We start from the raw sequence: 13,588 nt of genomic DNA, 5'->3' as shown, positions 1-13,588 counted from the left end.
GGGGATCTAATCACAATGTATAAATATATGAGGGGACAGTACAGAGACCTTTCCAAAGATCTTTTTACACCTAGGCCTGCGACTGGAACACGGGGGCATCCGCTACGTCTTGAGGAAAGAAGGTTTAATCATAATCACAGAGGAGGATTCTTTACTGTACGAGCAGTGAGACTATGGAACTCTCTGCCGCATGATGTTGTAATGAGTGATTCACTACTAACATTAAGCAGAGCCTGGATGCCTTTCTTGAAAAATTTAATATTACCAGTTATGTATATTAGATTTTATGACAGGGTATTGATCCAGGGAACTAGTCTGATTGCCGGATGTGGAGTCAGGAAGGAAATTTTTTCCCCATTGGAACTTGTTTGCCACATTGGGGTTTTTTTGCCTTCCTCTGGATCAACATGTTAGGCTACGGGTTGAACTAGATGGACTTAGAGTCTCCCTTCAACCTTAAAAACTATGATACTATGATACTATGAGTTATTTTATTTAAGGTTTATTTGCTCCTTTCCACTATAACTTTGATTTATTTTACAATATGGAACCTGAATCCAAGAATTTAATTTATCATCACGTACGAGTGAGACACGAGAATGGACAAATATGAGTGTGAGACACAAAAGAATGGACAAATATGAGTGTGAGACACAAAAGAATGGACAAATATGAGTGTGAGACACACGAGAATGGACAAATATGAGTGTGAGACACACGAGAATGGACATATATGAGTGTGAGACACACGAGAATGGATAAGTATGAGTGTGAGACACACAAGAATGGAGAAATATGAGTGTGAGACACAAGAATAGATAAGTATGAGTGTGAGACACACGAGAATGGACAAATATGAGTGTGAGACACACGAGAATGGATAAGTATGAGTGTGAGACACACGAGACTGGAGAAATATGAGTGTGAGACACACGAGAATGGACAAATATGAGTGTGAGACACACAAGAATGGACAAATATGAGTGTGAGACACACGAGAATGGACAAATATGAGTGTGAGACACAAGAATGGACAAATATGAGTGTGAGACACAAGAATGGACAAATATGAGTGTGAGACACACGATAATGTATAAATATGAGTGTGAGACACACGAGAATGGACAAATATGAGTGTGAGACACACAAGAATGGACAAATATGAGTGTAAGACACAAGAATGGATAAATATGAGTGTGAGACACACGATAATGGATAAATATGAGTGTGAGACACACGAGAATGGACAAATATGAGTGTGAGACACACGAGAATGGACAAATATGAGTGTGAGACACGTGAATGGACAAATATGAGTGTGAGACACATGAGAAGGGACAAATATGAGTGTGAGACACAAGAATGGACAAATATGAGTGTGAGACACACAAAAATGGACAAATATGAGTGTGAGACACACAAGAATGGGTAAATATGAGTGTGAGACACACGAGAATGGACAAATATGAGAGTGAGACACAAGAATGGACAAATATGAGTGTGAGACACACGAGAATGGACAAATTAATGTGAGACACACGAGAATGGATAAGTATGAGTGTGAGACACAAGAATGGATAAGTATGAGTGTGAGACACACAAGAATGGATAAGTATGAGTGTGAGACACACGAGAATGGACAAATATGAATGTAAAACACACGAGAATGGATAAGTATGAGTGTGAGACACACAAGAATGGATAAATATGAGTGTGAGACACACAAGAATGGACAAATATGAGTGTGAGACACACGAGAATGGACATATATGAGTGTGAGACACACAAGAATGGACAAATATGAGTGTGAGACACATGAGAATGGACAAATATGAGTGTGAGACACAAGAATGGATAAATATGAGTGTGAGACACAAGAATGGACAAATATGAGTGTGATACACACAAGAATGGATAAATATGAGTGTAAGACACAAGAATGGATAAGTATGAGTGTGAGACACACGAGAATGGATAAGTATGAGTGTGAGACACACAAGAATGGACAAATATGAGTGTGAGACACACGAGAATGGACAAATATGAGTGTGAGACACACAAGAATGGACAAATATGAGTGTGAGACACACGAGAATGGACAAATATGAGTGTGAGACAAAAGAATGGACAAATATGAGTGTGAGACACACGAGAATGGACAAATGAGTGTGAGACACACGAGAATGGATAAGTAGGAGTGTGAGACACAAGAATGGACAAATATGAGTGTGAGACACACAAGAATGGACAAATATGAGTGTGAGACACACGAGAATGGACAAATATGAGTGTAAGACACACGAGAATGGACAAATATGAGTGTAAGACACACGAGAATGGACAAATATGAGTGTGAGACACACGAGAATGGACAAATGAGTGTGAGACACACGAGAATGGATAAATATGAGTGTGAGACACAAGAATGGACAAATATGAGTGTAAGACACAAGAATGGATAAGTATGAGTGTGAGACACACGATAATGGACAAATATGAGTGTGAGACACACGAAAATGGATAAATATGAGTGTGAGACACACAAGAATGGATAAATATGAGTGTGAGACACACAAGAATTGACAAATATGAGTGTAAGACACACGAGAATGGACAAATATGAGTGTGAGACACACGAGAATGGACAAATATGAGTGTGATACACACGAGAATGGATAAATATGAGTGTGAGACACACAAGAATTAACAAATGAGTGTGAGACACAAGAATGGACAAATATGAGTGTAAGACACAAGAATGGATAAGTATGAGTGTGAGACACACGATAATGGATAAATATGAGTGTGAGACACAAGAATTGACAAATATGAGTGTGAGACACACGAGAATGGATAAGTATGAGTGTGAGACACACAAGAATGGACATATATGAGTGTGAGACACACGAGAATGGATAAATATGAGTGTGACACAAAAGAATGGACAAATATGAGTGTGAGAGACAAGAATGGACAAATATGAGTGTGAGACACACAAGAATGGATAAATATGAGTGTGAGACACACGTGAATGGACAAATATGAGTGTGAGACACAAGAATGGACAAATATGAGTGTGAGACACAAAAATGGACAAATATGAGTGTGAGACACACAAGAATGGACAAATATGAGTGTGAGACACACAAGAATGGATAAATATGAGTGTGAGACACAAGAATGGATAAATATGAGTGTGAGACACAAGAATGGATAAGTATGAGTGTGAGACACACGAGAATGGATAAGTATGAGTGTGAGACACACGAGAATGGATAAATATGAGTGTGAGACACAAGAATGAACAAATATGAGTGTGAGACACACGAGAATGGACAAATGAGTGTGAGACACACGAGAATGGATAAATATGAGTGTGAGACACACGAGAATGGACAAATATGAGTGTGAGACACAAGAATGGATAAATATGAGTGTGAGACATACGAGAATGGATAATTATGAGTGTGAGATACAAGAATGGATAAGTATGAGTGTGAGACACACGATAATGGACAAATATGAGTGTGAGACACACAAGAATGGATAAATATGAGTGTGAGACACACAAGAATTGACAAATATGAGTGTGAGACACACGAGAATGGACAAATATGAGTGTGAGACACACGAGAATGGACAAATGAGTGTGAGCCACACAACAATGGATAAATATGAGTGTGAGACACAAGAATGGATAAGTATGAGTGTGAGACACACGAGAATGGATAAATATGAGTGTGAGACACACAAGAATGGATAAATATGAGTGTGAGACACACGAGAATGGACAAATATGAGTGTGAGACACAAGAGAATGGACAAATGAGTGTGAGACACACGAGAATGGATAAATATGAGTGTGAGACACACAAGAATGGATAAATATGAGTGTGAGATACACGACAATGGATAAATATGAGTGTGAGACACAAGAATGGACAAATATGAGTGTGAGACACAAGAATGGCTAAGTATGAGTGTGAGACACACGAGAATGGACAAATATGAGTGTGAGACACAAGAATGGATAAATATGAGTGTGAGACACAAGAATGGATAAGTATGAGTGTGAGACACACAAGAATGGACAAATATGAGTGTGAGACACATGAGAATGGACATATATGAGTGTGAGACACAAGAATAGATAAGTATGAGTGTGAGACACACGAGACTGGACAAATATGAGTGTGAGACACACAAGAATGGACAAATATGAGTGTGAGACACATGAGAATGGACAAATATGAGTGTGAGACACAAGAATGGACAAATATGAGTGTAAGACACAAGAATGGATAAATATGAGTGTGAGACACACGATAATGGATAAATATGAGTGTGAGACACACAAGAATTGACAAATATGAGTGTGAGACACACGAGAATGGACAAATATGAGTGTGAGACACAAGAATGGATAAGTATGAGGGTGAGACACACGAGAATGGACAAATATGAGTGTGAGACACAAGAATGGATAAATATGAGTGTGAGACACAAGAATGGACAAATATGAGTGTGAGACACACGAGAATGGACAAATATGAGTGTAAGACACACGAGAATGGACAAATATGAGTGTGAGACACACGAGAATGGACAAATATGAGTGTGAGACACACGAGAATGGACAAATGAGTGTGAGACACACGAGAATGGATAAATATGAGTGTGAGACACACGAGAATGGATAAATATGAGTGTGAGACACACGAGAATGGACAAATATGAGTGTGAGACACAAGAATGGACAAATATGAGTGTGAGACACACGATAATGGACAAATATGAGTGTGAGACACACGAGAATAGATAAATATGAGTGTGAGACACACGAGAATGGATAAATATGAGTGTGAGACACACAAGAATAAACAAATGAGTGTGAGACACACAAGAATGGATAAGTATGAGTGTGAGACACACAAGAATGGATAAATATGAGTGTGAGACACACAAGAATGGACAAATATGAGTGTGAGACACACAAGAATGGACAAATATGAGTGTGAGACACAAGAATGGATAAATATGAGTGTGAGACACACAAGAATGGACAAATATGAGTGTGAGACACACAAGAATGGACAAATATGAGTGTAAGACACAAGAATGGATAAGTATGAGTGTGAGACACACGATAATGGACAAATATGAGTGTGAGACACACGAGAATGGATAAGTATGAGTGTGAGACACACAAGAATGGATAAGTATGAGTGTAAGACACACGAGAATAGACAAATATGAGTGTGAGACACACGAGAATGGACAAATGAGTGTGAGACACAAGAGAATGGATAAATATGAGTGTGAGACACACAAGAATGGACAAATATGAGTGTGAGACACACAAGAATGGACAAATATGAGTGTAAGACACAAGAATGGATAAGTATGAGAGTGAGACACACGAGAATGGATAAATATGAGTGTGACACACAAGAATGGATAAATATGAGTGTGAGACACAAGAATGGACAAATATGAGTGTAAGACACAAGAATGTATAAGTATGAGTGTGAGACACACGATAATGGACAAATATGAGTGTGAGACACACGAGAATGGATAAATATGAGTGTGAGACACACGAGAATGGACAAATATGAGTGTGAGACACACGAGAATGGATAAATATGAGTGTGAGACACACAAGAATGAACAAATGAGTGTGAGACACAAAAGAATGGACAAAAATGAGTGTGAGACACACAAGAATGGATAAATATGAGTGTGAGACACAAGAATTGATAAGTATGAGTGTGAGACACACGAGAATGGATAATTATGAGTGTGAGACACACGAGAATGGATAAATATGAGTGTGAGACACAAAAGAATGGACATATGAGTGTGAGACACACGAGAATGGATAAGTATGAGTGTGAGACACACGAGAATGGACAAATGAGTGTGAGACACACGAGAATGGATAAATATGAGTGTGAGACACACGAGAATGGACAAATGAGTGTGAGACACACGAGAATGGATAAATATGAGTGTGAGACACACGAGAATGGATAATTATGAGTGGGAGATACAAGAATGGATAAGTATCAGTGTGAGACACACGAGAATGAACAAATATGAATGTGAGACACAAGAATGGACAAATATGAGTGTGAGACACACGAGAATGGATAAATATGAGTGTGAGATACACGAGAATGGACAAATATGAGTGTAAAACACAAGAATGGATAAGTATGAGTGTGAGACATACGAGAATGGATAAATATGAGTGTGAGACACACGAGAATGGATAAATATGAGTGTGAGACACACGAGAATGGACAAATATGAGTGTGAGACACACGAGAATGGACAAATATGAGTGTGAGACACAGAAGAATGGACAAATGAGTGTGAGACACACGAGAATGGATAAATATGAGTGTGAGACACACAAGAATGGATAAATATGAATGTGAGACACACGAGAATGGATAAGTATGAGTGTGAGACACAAGAATGGACAAATATGAGTGTGAGACACACGAGAATGGACAAATATGAGTGTGAGACACAAGAATTGACAAATATGAGTGTGAGACACACGAGAATGGACAAATATGAGTGTAAGACACACAAGAATGGATAAATATGAGTGTGAGACACACGAGAATGGAAAAATATGAGTGTGACACACAAGAATGGATAAATATGAGTGTGAGACACACAAGAATGGATAAGTATGAGTGTGAGACACACGAGAATGGATAAATATGAGTGTAAGACACACGAGAATGGACAAATATGAGTGTGAGACACACGAGAATGGACAAATATGAATGTAAGACAGACGAGAATGGACAAATATGAGTGTAAGACACACGAGAATGGATAAATATGAGTGTGAGACACACGAGAATGGATAAATATGAGTGTAAGACACACGAGAATGGATAAATATGAGTGTGAGACACAGGAGAATGGATAAATATGAGTGTGAGACACACAAGAATGGATAAATATGAGTGTGAGACACACAAAAATGGATAAATATGAGTGTGAGACACAAGAATGGACAAATGAGTGTGAGACACAAAAGAATGGACAAATATGAGTGTGAGACACACGAGAATGGACAAATATGAGTGTGCGACACACGAGAATGGACAAATATGAGTGTAAGACACACGAGAATGGACAAATGAGTGTGAGACACACGAGAATGGATAAATATGAGTGTGAGACACACAAGAATGGACAAATATGAGTGTGAGACACACAAGAATGGACAAATATGAGTGTGAGGCACACAAGAATGGATAAATATGAGTGTGTGACACACGAGAATGGACAAATGAGTGTGAGACACACGAGAATGGACAAATATGAGTGTGAGACACAAGAATGGGCAAATATGAGTGTGAGATACAAGAATGGATAAGTATGAGTGTGAGACACACGAGAAAGGATAAATATGAGTGTGAGACACACGAGAATGGACAAATATGAGTGTGAGACACACGAGAATGGACAAATATGAGTGTGAGACACACAAGAATGGATACGTATGAGTGTGAGACACACAAGAATGGATAAATATGAGTTTGAGACACACGAGAATGGATAAGTATGAGTGTGAGACACACGAGAATGGATAAATATGAGTGTGAGACACAAGAATTGACAAATATGAGTGTGAGACACACGAGAATGGACAAATATGAGTGTGAGACACACGAGAATGGACAAATATGAGTGTGAGACACAAGAATGGGCAAATATGAGTGTGAGACACAAGAATTGACAAATATGAGTGTGAGACACACGAGAATGGACAAATATGAGTGTGCGACACACGAGAATGGACAAATATGAGTGTAAGACACACGAGAATGGACAAATGAGTGTGAGACACACGAGAATGGATAAATATGAGTGTGAAACACAAGAATGGATAAATATGAGTGTGAGACACAAGAATGGATAAATATGAGTGTGAGACACAAGAATGGACAAATATGAGTGTGAGACACACGAGAATGGACAAATATGAGTGTGAGACACAAGAATGGACAAATATGAGTGTGAGACACACGAGAATGGACAAATATGAGTGTAAGACACACGAGAATGGATAAGTATGAGTGTGAGACACACAAGAATGGATACATATGAGTGTGAGACACACGAGAATGGAAAAATATGAGTGTGACACACAAGAATGGATAAATATGAGTGTGAGACACACAAGAATGGATAAGTATGAGTGTAAGACACACGAGAATGGACAAATGAGTGTGAGACACACAAGAATGGACAAATATGAGTGTGAGATACAAGAATGGATAAGTATGAGTGTGAGACACACGAGAATGGAAAAATATGATTGTGAGACACACGAGAATGGACAAATATGAGTGTGAGACACACAAGAATGGACAAATATGAGTGTGAGACACACGATAATGGATAAATATGAGTGTGAGACACAAGAATGGATAAATATGAGTGTGAGACACACGAGAATGGACAAATATGAGTGTGAGACACACAAGAATTGACAAATATGAGTGTGAGACACAAGAATGGATAAATATGAGTGTGAGACACAAGAATGGATAAATATGAGTGTGAGACACAAGAATGGACAAATATGAGTGTGAGACACACGAGAATGGACAAATATGAGTGTGAGACACACGAGAATGGACAAATATGAGTGTGAGACACACAAGAATGGATAAGTATGAGTGTGAGACACACAAGAATGGATAAATATGAGTGTGAGACACAGGAGAATGGATAAATATGAGTGTGACACACAAGAATGGATAAATATGAGTGTGAGACACACAAGAATGGATAAATATGAGTGTGAGACACACAAAAATGGATAAATATGAGTGTGAGACACAGGAGAATGGATAAATATGAGTGTGAGACACAAGAATGGACAAATATGAGTGTGAGACACACGAGAATGGATAAGTATGAGTGTGAGACACAAGAATGGATAAATATGAGTGTGAGACACACGAGAATGGATAAGTATGAATGTGAGACACAGGAATGGATAAGTATGAGTGTGAGACACACGAGAATGGACAAATGAGTGTGAGACACAAGAATGAACAAATGAGTGTGAGACAAAAGAATGGATAAGTATGAGTGTGAGACACAGGAGAATGGATAAATATGAGTGTGAGACACACGAGAATGGACAAATATGAGTGTGAGACACAAGAATGAATAAATGAGTGTGAGACACAAAAGAATGGACAAATATGAGTGTGAGACACACAAGAATGGATAAGTAAGAGTGTGAGACACACGAGAATGGATAAGTATGAGTGTCAGACACACAAGAATGGACAAATATGAGTGTGAGACACACAAGAATGGACAAATATGACTGTGAGACACACAAGAATGGATAAGTATGAGTGTGAGACACACGAGAATGGATAAATATGAGTGTGAGACACAAGAATGGACAAATATGAGTGTGAGACACAAGAATGGACAAATATGAGTGTGAGACACACAAGAATGGACAAATATGAGTGTGAGACACAAGAATGGGCAAATATGAGTGTGAGATACAAGAATGGATAAGTATGAGTGTGAGACACACGAGAATGGACAAATATGAGTGTGAGACACACGAGAATGGATAAGTATGAGTGTGAGACACAAGAATGGATAAATATGAGTGTGAGACACACGAGAATGGATAAGTATGAATGTGACACACAAGAATGAACAAATGAGTGTGAGACACACGAGAATGAACAAATGAGTGTGAGACACAAAAGAATGGACAAATATGAGTGTGAGACACACGAGAATGGACAAATATGAGTGTGAGACACACGAGAATGGACAAATATGAGTGTGAGACACACGAGAATGGATAAGTATGAGTGTGAGACACACGAGAATGGACAAATATGAGTGTGAGACACACGAGAATGGATAAGTATGAGTGTGAGACACACGAGAATGGATAAGTATTAGTGTAAGACACACGAGAATGGACAAATGAGTGTGAGACACACGAGTATGGATAAGTATGAGTGTGAGACACACAAGAATGGACAAATGAGTATGACACACACAAGAATGGATAAATATGAGTGTGAGACACACGAGAATGGACAAATAAGTGTGAGACACAAAAGAATGGACAAATATGAGTGTGAGACACACGAGAATGGATAAGTATGAGTGTGAGACACATGAGAATGGATAAATATGAGTGTGAGACACAAGAATGGATAAATATGAGTGTGACACACACAAGAATGAACAAATATGAGTGTGAGACACACAAGAATGGACAGATTTGAGTGTGAGACACAGGAATGGACAAATATGAGTGTGAGACACACGAGAATGGACAAATATGAGTGTAAGACACACGAGAATGGACAAATATGAGTGCGAGACACAGGAATGGACAAATATGAGTGTGAGACACAAGAATGGATAAGTATGAGTGTGAGACACACGAGAATGGATAAATATGAGTGTGAGACACACGAGAATGGATAAATATGAGTGTGAGACACACAAGAATGAACAAATATGAGTGTGAGACACACAAGAATGGATAAATATGAGTGTGAGACACACAAGAATGAACAAATATGAGTGTGAGACACACAAGAATGGATAAGTAAGAGTGTGAGACACACGAGAATGGATAAGTATGAGTGTGAGACACAAGAATGGATAAATATGAGTGTGAGACACACGAGAATGGACAAATATGAGTGTAAGACACACGAGAATGGACAAATGAGTGTGAGACACACGAGAATGGATAAATATGAGTGTGAAACACAAGAATGGATAAATATGAGTGTGAGACACAAGAATGGATAAATATGAGTGTGAGACACAAGAATGGACAAATATGAGTGTGAGACACACGAGAATGGACAAATATGAGTGTGAGACACAAGAATGGACAAATATGAGTGTGAGACACACGAGAATGGACAAATATGAGTGTAAGACACACGAGAATGGATAAGTATGAGTGTGAGACACACAAGAATGGATACATATGAGTGTGAGACACACGAGAATGGAAAAATATGAGTGTGACACACAAGAATGGATAAATATGAGTGTGAGACACACAAGAATGGATAAGTATGAGTGTAAGACACACGAGAATGGACAAATGAGTGTGAGACACACAAGAATGGACAAATATGAGTGTGAGATACAAGAATGGATAAGTATGAGTGTGAGACACACGAGAATGGAAAAATATGATTGTGAGACACACGAGAATGGACAAATATGAGTGTGAGACACACAAGAATGGACAAATATGAGTGTGAGACACACGATAATGGATAAATATGAGTGTGAGACACAAGAATGGATAAATATGAGTGTGAGACACACGAGAATGGACAAATATGAGTGTGAGACACACAAGAATTGACAAATATGAGTGTGAGACACAAGAATGGATAAATATGAGTGTGAGACACAAGAATGGATAAATATGAGTGTGAGACACAAGAATGGACAAATATGAGTGTGAGACACACGAGAATGGACAAATATGAGTGTGAGACACACGAGAATGGACAAATATGAGTGTGAGACACACAAGAATGGATAAGTATGAGTGTGAGACACACAAGAATGGATAAATATGAGTGTGAGACACAGGAGAATGGATAAATATGAGTGTGACACACAAGAATGGATAAATATGAGTGTGAGACACACAAGAATGGATAAATATGAGTGTGAGACACACAAAAATGGATAAATATGAGTGTGAGACACAGGAGAATGGATAAATATGAGTGTGAGACACAAGAATGGACAAATATGAGTGTGAGACACACGAGAATGGATAAGTATGAGTGTGAGACACAAGAATGGATAAATATGAGTGTGAGACACACGAGAATGGATAAGTATGAATGTGAGACACAGGAATGGATAAGTATGAGTGTGAGACACACGAGAATGGACAAATGAGTGTGAGACACAAGAATGAACAAATGAGTGTGAGACAAAAGAATGGATAAGTATGAGTGTGAGACACAGGAGAATGGATAAATATGAGTGTGAGACACACGAGAATGGACAAATATGAGTGTGAGACACAAGAATGAATAAATGAGTGTGAGACACAAAAGAATGGACAAATATGAGTGTGAGACACACAAGAATGGATAAGTAAGAGTGTGAGACACACGAGAATGGATAAGTATGAGTGTCAGACACACAAGAATGGACAAATATGAGTGTGAGACACACAAGAATGGACAAATATGACTGTGAGACACACAAGAATGGATAAGTATGAGTGTGAGACACACGAGAATGGATAAATATGAGTGTGAGACACAAGAATGGACAAATATGAGTGTGAGACACAAGAATGGACAAATATGAGTGTGAGACACACAAGAATGGACAAATATGAGTGTGAGACACAAGAATGGGCAAATATGAGTGTGAGATACAAGAATGGATAAGTATGAGTGTGAGACACACGAGAATGGACAAATATGAGTGTGAGACACACGAGAATGGATAAGTATGAGTGTGAGACACAAGAATGGATAAATATGAGTGTGAGACACACGAGAATGGATAAGTATGAATGTGACACACAAGAATGAACAAATGAGTGTGAGACACACGAGAATGAACAAATGAGTGTGAGACACAAAAGAATGGACAAATATGAGTGTGAGACACACGAGAATGGACAAATATGAGTGTGAGACACACGAGAATGGACAAATATGAGTGTGAGACACACGAGAATGGATAAGTATGAGTGTGAGACACACGAGAATGGACAAATATGAGTGTGAGACACACGAGAATGGATAAGTATGAGTGTGAGACACACGAGAATGGATAAGTATTAGTGTAAGACACACGAGAATGGACAAATGAGTGTGAGACACACGAGTATGGATAAGTATGAGTGTGAGACACACAAGAATGGACAAATGAGTATGACACACACAAGAATGGATAAATATGAGTGTGAGACACACGAGAATGGACAAATAAGTGTGAGACACAAAAGAATGGACAAATATGAGTGTGAGACACACGAGAATGGATAAGTATGAGTGTGAGACACATGAGAATGGATAAATATGAGTGTGAGACACAAGAATGGATAAATATGAGTGTGACACACACAAGAATGAACAAATATGAGTGTGAGACACACAAGAATGGACAGATTTGAGTGTGAGACACAGGAATGGACAAATATGAGTGTGAGACACACGAGAATGGACAAATATGAGTGTAAGACACACGAGAATGGACAAATATGAGTGCGAGACACAGGAATGGACAAATATGAGTGTGAGACACAAGAATGGATAAGTATGAGTGTGAGACACACGAGAATAGATAAATATGAGTGTGAGACACACGAGAATGGATAAATATGAGTGTGAGACACACAAGAATGAACAAATATGAGTGTGAGACACACAAGAATGGATAAATATGAGTGTGAGACACACAAGAATGAACAAATATGAGTGTGAGACACACAAGAATGGATAAGTAAGAGTGTGAGACACACGAGAATGGATAAGTATGAGTGTGAGAC

This window comes from Anomaloglossus baeobatrachus, chromosome 1, assembly GCF_048569485.1.
Source record: "Anomaloglossus baeobatrachus isolate aAnoBae1 chromosome 1, aAnoBae1.hap1, whole genome shotgun sequence".
Classification (NCBI taxonomy): Eukaryota; Metazoa; Chordata; class Amphibia; order Anura; family Aromobatidae; genus Anomaloglossus; species Anomaloglossus baeobatrachus.
The sequence above is the reverse complement of the archived record's forward strand: the minus strand, read 5'-3'. Positions refer to the sequence as shown.